Source organism: Pocillopora verrucosa, chromosome 3, assembly GCF_036669915.1.
Source record: "Pocillopora verrucosa isolate sample1 chromosome 3, ASM3666991v2, whole genome shotgun sequence".
NCBI lineage: Eukaryota > Metazoa > Cnidaria > Anthozoa > Scleractinia > Pocilloporidae > Pocillopora > Pocillopora verrucosa.
The window spans coordinates 11,219,097-11,233,033 of NC_089314.1; the positions used below are offsets into that span (position 1 = coordinate 11,219,097).

Consider the following 13,937-nt stretch of genomic DNA (forward strand, 5'->3'; position numbering starts at 1 on the left):
TACCACTAAATACCTGATACTATCAGTAAATGAACAAACAAAAGATTCATACGTGCCTCTCTATGACAAGCCACTATTCGGGTTCATCGTAAATGCACATAAACTGAATGTTCGAACCCAGCCTGCGTAAAGCTTGAGGGAGGTGGGGAGGGAGATAAAGGGGGAGGGTAGAAGGGTTGTAAAAACATATTAATAAGTTACTGACAGTTTCAAAACAATTTTGCACCCTAGTGCATCATTAAGACTGAGTTGATGTTGCATTTCTATTATGTGCCATCAAACCACTCATAATAACTCACTTACGCTCCGAACCTTCCAGTGTTAATCTCCAATATCCTAACAGTTCGGAGTGGTTTGATGCGGTTTCATTTACTGAAACGTTCTAACCAAACTCCATTGACACAGAGAGACTAAAGTTCAGTGGTGGGACATTCTTAACAATAATTATTTGCAAGGAAAGAAAATCGTATCGGTTGAAGGGGTAATCTCCAATAAGGGGTTGTTTTTTTATACGAAGGAGTGCTATGGCTCTATGTCTTTTTTATTAAACCAAATTGAAGGTAACACATTTAATGTAAGGGTAATGATGCCAAATGTTTTGACTTTCTGCACGGTTTAGGGTATTTATTAGGGTATTCCAACTGACATGAAACTGAAATTTGAGAGGCATGAACGTTATTAACAAATAGCTTAAGACTCGCAGTTCTTTCGTCTCCTGCGGCGGAATGTAATCGAATGCTACCCTGATTTCTCGACTAGGCCTGATATAGTCAATAGTGAAAAAAACACCTCCAAGATAAGGGGGGTTTTCAAGAATTACAGCGGCGTAACGTATTTTTTTTTCTTGAGCAAATATTGGAAGGGGTAGTTAATCGAGTAAGTAGTAGAAAATGCAAATTGTGATAGCTTGAGTTCGCATATATTTCTATTTCGCCGCCGCGCACATGACATCACTCTGTGTGCCTGGTCGAGTGTGGGAGGTAAAATCAAACAGAAAGTAGGTGAACGGAAACGGTGGTTTTTGCTGCATATTTCTTGGCTTGGCTCTCGCCGTTTTTGACATTCCTGCTCCTACGCTCGTTCCCTCTAACGGAGCGAGGGAGCCTCATACACAAGGTAAGTTTTATTTTCCGGGCTAAGAAATGCTATTTCCCGCGTTTTACAAGGAAGGCTTTCGTAAAACGAAACAGGATAACAGATAGGATAAGACAAGAACCTTTATTTAAGAGCGACGGTCAGGAAATATCGACCATTGAGTGGCAAGAGTTGAAAAATGAATTTCGCTTATTTTCTGACTATAAAAAGCTACTAAGAATAGAAGAAATTTAATGTATTTCTTTTTCTTCCGGAGCGCTTTAATTCTGAGAAAACTGAGAAAAACGAATTTGACCCGCGACGATCCCGAAAGGTCCCGCAAGCAAATGTGAAATTGATATTTTAAACTGACTTTTGGTCTTCAAGGAAAAAACGATTCAAAGGATCATGACGCCGAATTTTGATAGAGTGAGTGCCGTACTATCCCAGAAACTATATGACTTATCTTTATTGTTGTTCATTAATAGCAAACAACGAGCAGGAAAGTACTGTATTTTCAAACGTGAAAAATCCGCAAATACCTCCTTAATTCAAATGTTTTTTTCACTATGTGGTATAATTCAGATTTTCCTTTTAACTATGTCATTAGAGGGATTTAAGGTTGTCCTCTATAATATGTTAGAATCAGCACGGGTTTCCTTTACAGCGCCTCACGCGAAGGTTTTGAAATGACAGTAATTCATTCAATTTTTTTACAACGACTGAGTAAACAATTCTTGTTGCGTGACCGTAACGTCAAGCGGAGTTTTTACACAGCAGGCCGGAATATACACGAAAGCGTACTGAAAACGATTCTGGTGTGAGCTTTTCGTCCTTTTTTATTGAAAAAAAGGCAATCGGCCGAAGAGGGGTTATTTTTTATCATTGTTAAGGTGAAAGTTTTCCTTTTCAGTGTAAGATGTTTTCCCTGATAAATATCAGGATGTAATTTGATTAGCTCTCGGCTAACCTGTTTAACTTTTATACTTGTTTTTTTCGCTTCCTTTGGTTTCAGAAGAATCGGAACAGAAAGAAAAAAATCATAGATGCTTTTTAAATTGATATTTTCTTCAATTGTGAGGATTCATTTTTATTATTTGTTGAAGAAATGACAGAGTTGGCTAAAGCTCGAAGCAGTTTACTAGCCGTGGTAAATTGAATTAGTCAATTAAATGCAAAGAGGGAAAATTTAATTAGCGAAGTTGGAGTGAATTTATTTTGCCAGTTTTGTGTCATCACGGACGTTAGGTACTCTTTTAGCTCCTTAGTCGGCGGTTCTTGCTCTTATGACCCCGGAGATAGGAGCAGATCAACTGAGCTTATTCCATTTCTGAACTGCAAAAGAGACATCGCGGGTCATAAGTCTTCCTTGTCAATAACTGACGTAGAAACCGAAATCGAACTTATTTTGGGAAGAGTATCTACATCCTTTTCTTCGGAGTTAGACCTTTCGGAATTAACAATTTGTCCCCGGCACTGCTCATCCCTCGGTATTGGGTGGCGTCGAGGATCGAATCTGTGCCGAGTTCCTCCGCCAATCTCGAAGCACGGCGGACAAGCCCAAAAAAACGCAAAGGCAGAAAGAGGACTTGGCAAAAGTGCTTGTTATTTGATATGGAAGAACTGGGAATTTTTATGCCAGTTGGTTCACGTATGTATACATCATTTTTCATCTTTTTCAACCAAACACACCAGCTCTAAAATGGCGGTCCAATCTGACACTTCAATTAAAGCACTTTGTAAGCACTTTTCTTTTTTTTTTATTTTGACTTTTTCAATAATTAAGTAGCCGTGACGGTCGCAAATTCAATAGCCTTTGTTTATTTACGTGTTTCTTTTCCTTTCATTATTCTAACATTTTATATTAGTGATTGTAGCAGCAAAAAGGTAAATTTAGAAGCCTTCACCGGACTCCTAAAATTACAGCTTTTTAAAGCAGATTCCCCGATGGCCTATAGATAGTTACAGGGAGACTCAGCCCCTAAAGGGTACCTTTATCAGGCTTCAGGTATATCAAAGGGTAGGGAATTGAAGAGTTGAAGTATATGAAAGGGCAGGAAAATCTATCATTTAAGTTTTTTAAAACAGGTTCCCTTACTTGTGTAAATTAAGATCGTAGTTGTTCAGAATAGTGATTAAATCGTATCAGCAAAAACCTGTATTTTCCATCGATTCACTCAACAGGTATTTGTCGCAACTGCCGGGTTAATCTTGACATGCAGAAAATAGGGGAGCTGCCCACAAAGCTTCCGGAGACCAAGAACCTTTCTTACGAGGAAACTGAGACCATTGAGACTTCTGTAAGTTCTGAACTGGCACTCAATGGAAATAGTGTTATTAACAGTGGCACCAAACAAGGCCCGCGGGGCAAAAAAGATAAAAAAAAAAAAATGGATAGGGACCTTATCATCACAAAGTCTGCATGAGTGGGCCCCGTTTCCTTGCTGCCTTTCCTTTAAATGTAACGAATAAGGATAGAGAGCACAAATTAACCGATTTCGTAGACCTCAAACTGTGTGCTGGTATCCAAGAAAACAATGCCATATGCTTATTTTGTGCTTTCTACGTCAGTTTTTCCTGAGTTCCGCAGATAACGAAGAGGTTTAATACCCAGTGCATTTTATGTCGCCCTTGCGTCTGCACACAGTTTAAATTTATTCAGCGGATTTTGTATTTTTATTCTCACCAAAATCTGAGGACTTGAAGCAGTGGCAACAAGTTAAAGACCACGTAGCCCGCGATGGTAAGCTAAGTCGTTAGCATTGACGTTACCATGGCAACCGAGTTTTGAGAGCCATATTTTCCAAAACTTGCTGTTTTACTCATTCAATTATACCTTACACTGTTCTCATACGCCGTCAAGAAATGCAGTGTTAATATTGTGATTCCGTGACTGGTCGACTCCCCAATATCACGTTTAGTCACGAAACAATTCGTCACGCGGAGTCTCCGGTCGATAGAGTTTAGCGTTTCAAAATGGCTAAAATTCACCCAGTTTGGCTTTTCTATCTCACTCTTTAAGTAAAAACGCAACTTTACAACTGTAAAACCTACAAGGATTAAGAAAAATGAGTATTTGGGGATCAAATATCCACTTTCATGGATCTCGAAACTGGAAGTGTTTACACAATTACCGCCGACCCACCATGAAAATTCCTTAACTTCGATACCGCCTTATAGAGATTTCATTCCATAACCCAAGCTAATTCCCAGGTATGTTTTAGATGTATGTCTAAATGTGGGATTTAACTAGAATGAAGTCAATTTGGAGTTATACCACATGTGCAATATTGCCGTCGAAAATCAATAACAAAACGGAGTTTTTGTTATCCATAAAACCTATTCCTCATTTTTGAATAATTTCTGCTCGGTGAGTGTCGCTTTTGCTCTAAAAGAATCTTCTAGTAAAAGAAGAACAGTGATTCTGTTGAATTAAAGTGTCCAAATTTCTCCGTGCGACTTTGTTTGCGAACGAGAGGCAAGTTGATGTATGCAAATTTCACGTAAATGATTAGCCAATTTTGTGACTCCGACCACAAAAACCGATATTCTAATTTTTCTAAAAAATAAAAGGCTTTTGGCGGGAACAATCCACATCAGGTATCTTATCCACCTAAAAGCTATTTATGGACAAAAAACGAAAGAAAGCGATTTTTCAACTCTTGCCACGAAATTAAGATTTTGGTCGATATTTCCTGACCATCGCTCTTAAGTGTCTAGTTTAATGGCAGACGCAGAATCACTATTTAATCTAAATCCCTAGGAATATGAATTTTACAATCCATAAGTTTAGATAATTATTGTAAAAAGAAAATGTTTTGTACAAGCTTACGCGATCATCAGACAGATCTTAATGAAGAGTATACCTCACTCAGTTTAAATACATACAGTAGTTAGTCAATTAGTAAGTCTATTGTAACCTGGTGTTGATGTTCACCAGGGAGTATTTGTTCTCATGGCGGCATTTGGAAATTAATTCAGTTCTTTTGTTAAGGCTGCTTGTTTTGTCGGCTTTAATAATGAAGAGTTTTTCAGTTTGGCAAAGGTTGCATCGTTTGGAAATACTGTTGTAGGCGGTTGCTGAAGAGATGATAGACCAGCTTATTTTGTAGTTTTCACAGTTATCCTTGAGTTTCCAGATGTGCTTTGCTAATTCGGTGCGGTTAGCGTATTTCCTGTTACGGAATGATAGTTTATGTTACGTATATCGTTGTTTGAATGTTCCTTCTGTTAGTCCGATGTAGTTTTTTCCTGTGTCGTCTTTGCCTGTGGTCACGTTGGCTTTGTATATTACGCTGGTAAGGATTTTCTTGTTGCGGTTGTTGATGATGCTGCCCATGTTCGGCATGCAGCTGTAGCTGACTTTCACGTTCTTCTTGTTAAAGACGGGGTACAGATTGTGGTTTGGTGGGAAGTGTTTCTTGATTCGGTTGTAGAAGGTTTAAGCAACGTTGGTCCGGACTTTTTTTGCAGTATGGGGGTTAACCAGATGATGTTTCATTTTCTATTTCTTTTCGTGGGTGTGGTTGTGTTTTCTTGTAGCAGGGAAGGTTTGCGTTGAATCCACTTGATCTGAGGGCTTTCTTAATCTATAATGATCTAGAAATATATGAGGATTGCGAGTTAGTTTTCTTACAGCTGTGCCGCTGTCTTGGCGATCTTGTTCCGCTTATTGTAGATTATTTGTAATGGGGGAAGTAAGAGAAGTTCTTCCTCCCGCTGGCTTTGAGAGACCTCTCCAAGATCACTGAGAGCAGATATGTATTTCAGGTTAACGCGTTATTCGCAATAAGATATGCCAACACAGCTTCACAGTTGTAACAAAACTAACTCACAATGTTATTCAAAATCATTCTCATTAGTTTTCAAAGTAACTGCTACGAACAGTGTTTTCATAAACTTAAATTTAAAATTAAAAATCAGTTTTAAGTTCAGTACATGTGTTTCAGGTTAGCACGTTATGCTGAAAAAGATTGCTATGACAACTACACCGCTGTAGCAAAACCAACTCACAATCTACTTCAAAATTATTCTTGTTAGTTTTTCAAAGTAACTGCTATGAACAGTTATTCCTTAGCTACCCTGAATTTGAAAGTTCTATGAGGGCAATGTTTAAGGGAAAGAAAATGTACACTACTGTGTAACCCAGCTGTTCCAAACTTTCTTTGTAAAGTAACAGACAGTTACCTGATTTTGATCGATAACTTTAGATATTGATTGAAAAACTAGTCATCTTTCATGTTGTTTTTTTGGATCATAATTCTCTCACAGAAATTCCTAAGCTCTTGAAATACTTTCTTTTGAACAAAACACATATTTCTAGATGATACATGTATTTGGGGTGCATTCTCGCACTGCTTCATAATCCTGATAAGCATGGAAAGAATGACAAACTTTTCAGTAACAAAGGGTAAGCAATCAATTTGTCCCGTAAAAGTCACTTTTATCCTTGACTAAATGAAATCAAATTAATGTTACACCATTTCATTTTTTTAAACACATAGGCCAGTGAAGGAAATGTTAGCAATCAGGTTATGTCTTGTTTGCTAATGTAGGTCAAGTGAGGAGTTGTGTTAAAGTTTGTAGTGATACTGAAATACTGAAATGTTAGAATATCACTTTATCTCTCCAGATTATATTTTGAAGGTGACAGCTAAGGACTGCCTATCTTGAGGCTTCAACAAAGACCTTTGTTTAAGATTGAGTACTTGTATATGGTGGACCATCAGCAACGATGGGAAAAGGACACTTGTGACAAAGTTAAAATGCATATAGCAGATAATAAACGGAAAAGAAAAACATCCTGAGCAAAAACGTCACTTGAAAGAGATATTTTATTGTTACTTGGCCCGCTTCCACAGTTCCTAATGGTCTAGTTTGATATTGAGATTTTTTTACTTATCAAGTTAAGTTTCTTTCACATGTTTATGGTGAAGGATGAATTTAAATTAGTAAAGTAGAGAGTAAACTCGCAGTTGTAAAGTAAAACAATTGTGAAACCTTATTAAGATCCAGATTATTTTTATTAAAACACAGTTAAGCTCATATCAAATTTCTATTCTCTGGCTTCACCAAGTCACCCAGCTAGGCAATTTTTACACAAACTGCAAAAAAACTAGTGCCATTTCTGAAATGACATTTTGTCCAAAGGTAACTTTAGGACGTAACTGACTTAATATTATAACAGGAATAGGTCATTAAGGCCATGGCCACCTGCAGTAAGCTTAGATTTTGAGTTGACAGATCGACTATTACCAGTAATATTACTGGTAATTTCTTAAATTCTTTAATTAAGACCAAGAGCTGACTGGGAGCATGAGAGAGAAGTACAGGAAAAGGGAATTCTGCTCTCCCTTACCCACAAAAGCAAATTAATCCATTCTGTGTTTGATTCAAGTTTATATTGTCTGCCTATATGTGATTCTTAAATGTGGTCAACCTTTATACCTAGGTATATGAAGATGTCTCCTTATTGTCCTTGGTGGCCCCAGTAATTACCCAAAAAGGCACCAGAGTGAGGAAGGCAATTGGACCAGCAGAACGGTTAAGTTTATCTCCACACGACTTAGCCTATGGTGATAGCCAACATTCTAACCCTTCTGGCTATAGAATAGGGAGGTCAACGGCTTCAAAGATCATTCGAGAAACATGTGAAGCTCTCTGGACTGTTTTGCATGAGGAATACTTGAAACCTCCCAACTCGGACAAAGAATGGAAGGAAATTGCAAACGAATTTCAAAGGTTGTGAAATTTCCCACATTGTGGTGGGGCTATTGACAGAAAGCATGTGGCAATACAGCGTCCTTAAAGAGTGGCTCGTTGTACCACAATTATAAAGGCTTTTTTAGTATATTCTTGCTTGCAGTATGTGATACTCACCATTCATTTACCTAAGTGGATGTTGGGAATTATGGTAGCAATAACGATAGTGGCGTTCAATCACACTCAACCATGGGACAAGCTTTGGAAACTGAGCAACTGAATCTTCACACTACGGAAGCACCTGAAGGTTGGAGAGATCATCCTTTTCCATATTTCTTAGTTGGCGACGAAGCACTTGCTCTAAAACAACGGATGCAAAGACCATGTTCTGAAGGGGAGCTGCCTGAAGTCAGAAGAATTTTCAATCACCGGCTATCTCGTGCAAGAAGAGTGATTGAAAATGCATTTGGCATTCTTGCAGCAAGATGGCGTATATTTCACCGACCTATCCAAGAAAGTGTCGGAACTGTTTAATCCATTACACAGGCTGCTGTGTGCCTCCACAATTATCTTAGACAAACAAACAATGCATGTTATTGTCCTGTTGGATTTATTGATAACTTATCAATAAATCCAACAGGACATCGCGTAGAATGCCTATTGTTCTCGGGACATTTACTTGCAGTAGCGAAAAAAATTATAGATCCGTAATATTAGCGGCGAAAGATATTCTGGAGAGCTTTGATTGTTCAAAGATTACGCGCTCATTCCTACTCAGGGAATAATGCCTAAGCTCATTAACTTGTCAAGGCGGAGCTACGAAACAATAGCTTAGAAAGTTATTGTTTATGCTATTGTTAGAAGAATATCACACATTACGTGCGTGTGTTACAACCTGGAAGAGCATTCGATTTTGAAACCTTCGTTACATATCCATCTATTTCTTCATCTTACTCAATAAACACTTTGGTTCTATCACTACCCGTTTAGGATTTGATTTTCATTGGAACTAGACCCTGTGAGCAGGGTAACTGGGATACCTGGATGGTATTGGATCCTTGGGATCAAATGTAGTGATATTACGGGTGTCGGAATTGTATACTGAAATAGTGAGCTCAAGTCTGGCCAAGGGCATACACCTATTTCAGAAAAGGTTGTCATCAGGTGATAAGTGACAGGTCATTTCAAGACGGAAAGGAATCATGGGTCTTTTACTAATTGATAACCTAATGGTTATTTTCTGGCCGACAGCCAATTGATAGGGTTTCTCAAAGAGCTGCTTTTCACAATTACCATTAGATGTATGATGCATATACTATTCTGATGAGTAGCACAGTCACATAGCCATTTGCTGTAACATAGTTCAAAAATAACTATTTTTTTATTTTTTCACTTTTTATCTTTTTTGACTTTAATTTTAATCAAAATGTACATTGTAATCAATATCTGTAAATATTTTTATTATTTTGCATTAATAACACTAATTTTGGTATTACCCACAATCCCTTGTGGGTGTGGCACATTTTTGGTTTTTCATAAAATCTTAAGAAAATCAATGTAAAAATGGAAAAAAAGAGGTTTTGTAATTATTAGTTCACATTGAAGCAATTATTTCCTCATTTTCTTTTAAAGGGAGTTTGTAAATAGACTTTCGTCCTCTCTTTCTGACTGGTAGGTCACCGCAAATGTGACGGACAGTAGCAGCATGTACAAACGCTTTCCATTTTTCGTCAATTGTGAAGGTCATATCATGAATGTTCTCCCTTATGTAAAAGTGCCCCTTAAGAACTCAGTCTCCTCTGTAATAATGACACTGATAGTCATCTGTGACATTACTGTCAAGTTCTTCAACTCCATCAGAAGTGACCTGAAGGAGATAGAAGTCAGACAGGATCATCTTCAGCGGCTATCGCAACTGTACTTCCCTTGCTGGCCAGGTCAGCTATGTAGGAAGCAGTATCATGGTCTAAAATTGGTGCTTCAGTTGCCTGTCGAGTGGTTGCCACATCACCCTCTCTGGTTAGCTCCACCGGCTTCCATTTATCAAGCCATGCCTTGTTAGTGGAGTTCTCCTCATCATTCACAATGCAATTGATGCAGTAACATGAGCGGTGTCGCACAAACACCTTTCCCTGCTGAGGGGTGGTTTTCACGCAATGCAGTTTTCTGATTCCTTTTAATTCTGTGAATTTGCGTCCAGCTCTATTCCTGACAACAGATCCCTCCCCAGAAGATGGTACAAAATGGAAGATCCTGCGCTTTAGCTGAACTGACTTTGTTCTTGCTGAGAAGCTTGATGGTGCTGGCTGGGAAAAGTGCTGGACTAAGAAGTCGTGCATGCTTCGAGCACTGGTGATGGTAGCTGTTCTTCTGAGGACAGCTTGGCTGACTTTTTGCTTAACGTGAGAACCTGCAGCATCCTGTTCTTCCTTGGCATGTGAGGTCTCGAAGTAGTTTCTCTGGATGGGAAAGCCAAAGTCAGCGAGTGAACATGAAAGATCACCAATGCTAGTGTTGGAAAGATCTGCCATGGCAAACTCTGTACGGACTCCCCTGTTATTGTCTGTGTAAACGAACCATGTGCTTTCAAAGAGAAGCTGCGAAGGAGCGGATTTCGTGGAAGTTTTGGTGGTGTTTTTCGCCATATTCCTTCGTCACTTTCCTTCGTTACGGTTCATGAACACGGCAGCAATGGCGGAAAGTGTTTCCGCGTCGACCAAACGTAAATTTCTAGCGTTAGATCTAACGAAATGGGTTGAAACGTTCTGTAAATTTAGCTTAATACAAGCCCATTCCAAGAGAGGTGAGCTTGTTTACTCAACTTAACAAGAATCGCGTCTGACAACGGATCTACTGGTGGATATGTGATGGAATTAAGCTCAATATGGCCGTTACGAAATGTGTTTCCGCGCGTTTTATTTTGATCTGGAAAACATTCTACTTGACGATTCAACTTCAGCGTTGGTTTGTAAATATTATGATGTATGCCCATTACATTTTTGTTATTAGTTTGTTGCTTACACAGTCGAAATTATCATTATTGCCAGTTTTTCACACTATGGTTGTTTTAATAGTTGCGAGCGTTACATTGTTCAGTGATAAAAACAGACGTTTATAACTTGCGTTAGAATAAACCATTCTTGTTGCAAATCATACTGCCTTTTGCTTTTGTCATAAACTACTAACGGCCAAAACATAGTGGCCCCATGTGCGTTCTATATTGAGATATTTAATTCTTTTCTTCCGTCTGATACATTTCATGTTACGCGTTACACCCAGAAATTCACGCATTTTCAGGGAATTTTTATTTTTTACAATTTTCACTTTGTCGCAAACCTTGTTTTCTCTACACCAAAATGAAGTAGGATAACTAAGCTTATATTGTGGAAAGTGTGAGATTTAGAGGTTAAACCTTCCCGAAGATATTCGCTAAGAAAGGCACTTGAGTCCAAAATGGCGGCGTGACTGTGCTACTCATCTCTGTGATTATCATCAAGGATGTGACAATAAAAAGACAAAAGGTTTTTATGTACTATTGTTTGATTTTTTTTAGGGTAAAGTGTATTTATTTGGAGTGATACTGGTTGAGCAATGTGCCATTGAAGTCATTTAAAAAGATGATATATGCATAGCAGTATGATGTTTTTGAATGGTAAGTAATATTAGTAGCTTTCAGAGCCGGTGTAATTTGGAAAGTACATTATGTAGTTGCAAATTATATTGTCAGCGAAAATTATAGGTACTGTCTTGATTTTTATGGCAGCTGAAAGCTGGAGAGAAAAATAAATTAGTCCCAAGGACATCAGTAGAAGGAGAGGGGAGGGAGTGGGACAATGAAAATTATACCTGGTTAAGGTCATTGTTTTGATGAATTGTGTTCCCCCTTGAACTGGGGTCCAGTTTTTAAGTTAAGTCACTTTGATTGATTATCTGGTCAATTGTGGAAATATAGCTACAAAATGATGCTTACTCAAGAAACTTAAATAGCAGGACCATAAACTGATAGGTGACTTGCATAATTCTACAATATGCGTTGATCACACAAAGAATCATTTATTTTCAAATTGTGGTTGAATAGAGCAGGCAAGAGGGTCAGGGATTTTAAAGGTTTTAATTGATGATTAATGAATTTCTTATGTAAGTTAATTAAACCCTTTACACCTCAACATCTGTATGCATACTGTCCATATAGTTATTTTTACATTTTTTAACTTTTTACACCCTAACATGAATATGAATTTCCCTTATTCTCATGGTGTCAATGTTTTATTCAGGGGTGGTCTTGTAAGGAGAAATTAGATACCAGTCACTGTTACAGGTTAAAGGGTAAGGTGTTGAAAAGGAGAATTTCTCTAATAATCAAAAGCTTGTTGAATTTGTGATCATTTCCTTTATTCTTGTGATTAAACGTTTGATTCAAGTGTGATAGTGTTAGAAGAAATTAGATGGTTATTAGTGTTATGGGTATAAGGGTTAAGTCAGTTTGTTTGTAGTGAACGGTTTATCCAGTGAGACACTTTTTCTTTTTCTTTTTGTTTTAGGGATAGTGAAGAATGTTGATTGAGCACAGGTTAGAAGTATCAGTTCAAGCCTCCTGATGTTTTCTAGACAACATGAAAATAATGGATGAGAGGATTTGTAATATCTCAGGATTAAATATTTATGAACTTGTATGATGTGTAGGTGTACTGGAAGTAAACATGTACAGGATATTAAAAACACGTTAAAAGTAATTGGAAGTGACTTGACAGTAATTAATGGTCACATCAAGACAGCTTTTTTAGTGACATGAAAATGGATGATAATTGAGTTAAAACTATTCAAAGATCACGACATTGACCTGATGTGAAAAAAAGAAATCACTTTTTGTCCAAGATATGCATTAGTTAAGAGTTGATATGAATATGAAAAATTAATTAAAAGAGTCACCAATTATTTTAAGATGACTATGTTTTAATTAATGACGCATATAATGATAAAGTCAAACAGTAAGGGAATATTAGTTTTTGCAACAGTGTTAATAATTTCAATATACTATTGATAAAGATTACTAAGAGTACTTGGCAACAGTATGATACTGTGAATAGATGTATGTTTGATTGTTTTAAACGTTATTAAACTTTTGATGGTAATGAAGTGATTTTATTTGAATTACAATATAATTTAGTACAACATGCATGGAACTATAAAAAATGGTGTTAATGCGTTTTAGTTGAAGTTGTCTATTAGATTGACTGGAGTTTAAAGTTTCACAGATGAAATAATAATACTGCAAAAATTTGTTCATAAAGATGTTCAAAAAGAATTGTGTTATTTCGTTCGACGCCAGGAACGCTTTTGTGTGAAAGGAATCCGATTTCAGACGTTGAAGTTCATGTTCGACTTGGTAACTAGTCGTATCCATTTCAAGGAGTCCCGTAAGTTCACTAGCTTTGGTTTGTAATTATCCGATCGACCCAAATGAGCTAGTACAGATTAGAATTGTGAGCCACGCCATCATTCAGTTGTTGTAAAATGCTTTCAAAGGTGAGAGAAAGGAGAGGGCACTTTGGAACCTTTTTGCTAATTGTGTGTTGCTTGCATTTCAGAACCCTTACGCCATTATAGTATATTTTGTGGCCAATTATAAACCCAGCAGTGTTGGGCAATTGTCATTGTCGCAATGTCCAGTTAGTCGATTTCTTTATATGCCGTTAGAGAAAGTCTATTGAAAATGCATGTCCACTATGTGATAAAGTTTTGAAAATAAAGTTCCATTCAGCGGCATGTCGTGAGTACCATATTACGAAGAAGTACTCCTCCCGCCCGGTATTCAATTGTGTTGCGGGTGGGCAAAATAATGCATTTTTAAACTAGATCGAGCGCAGTTAATTAATGCATGATTGTTAGTAGTTGTTTAGAGCAAAAGACCAAATCTTTAATTTGAAAAAAATCGAATGAAGATGTCACACATCTACATATCGTATTAACTTTTTACATTGTAAGGTCAGTATGCATATTCTCCATACTGTTGTCAGTAGTAGAATTTGTCTAACAATCAAGAGTTAGTTGGTGATGATTTCTTTTATTCTCGTAACCTTTATGTGTGATTCAAGGGTGATATTGTAAGGAGCAATTACACGATAGTCAGTCTTAGGGGTTAAAGGGTTGAAGCGGTCTTC

General features: G+C 37.5%; 1 long non-coding RNA gene and 1 pseudogene across 1 annotated transcript; one reads left to right on the forward strand and one right to left on the reverse strand.

The window, feature by feature from the left end:
• The first annotated feature begins 733 nt into the window (after positions 1-733).
• On the forward strand, positions 734-8,019 carry LOC136279729 (uncharacterized). The gene is made up of 3 exons (XR_010716936.1): positions 734-1,116; positions 3,259-3,374; positions 6,707-8,019. It is a non-coding gene; the product is annotated as an uncharacterized lncRNA (long non-coding RNA).
• Positions 8,020-9,051: 1,032 nt separating this feature from the next.
• Positions 9,052-10,421, reverse strand: LOC131796095 (uncharacterized; annotated as a pseudogene).
• Between the last annotated feature and the right edge of the window lie 3,516 nt (positions 10,422-13,937).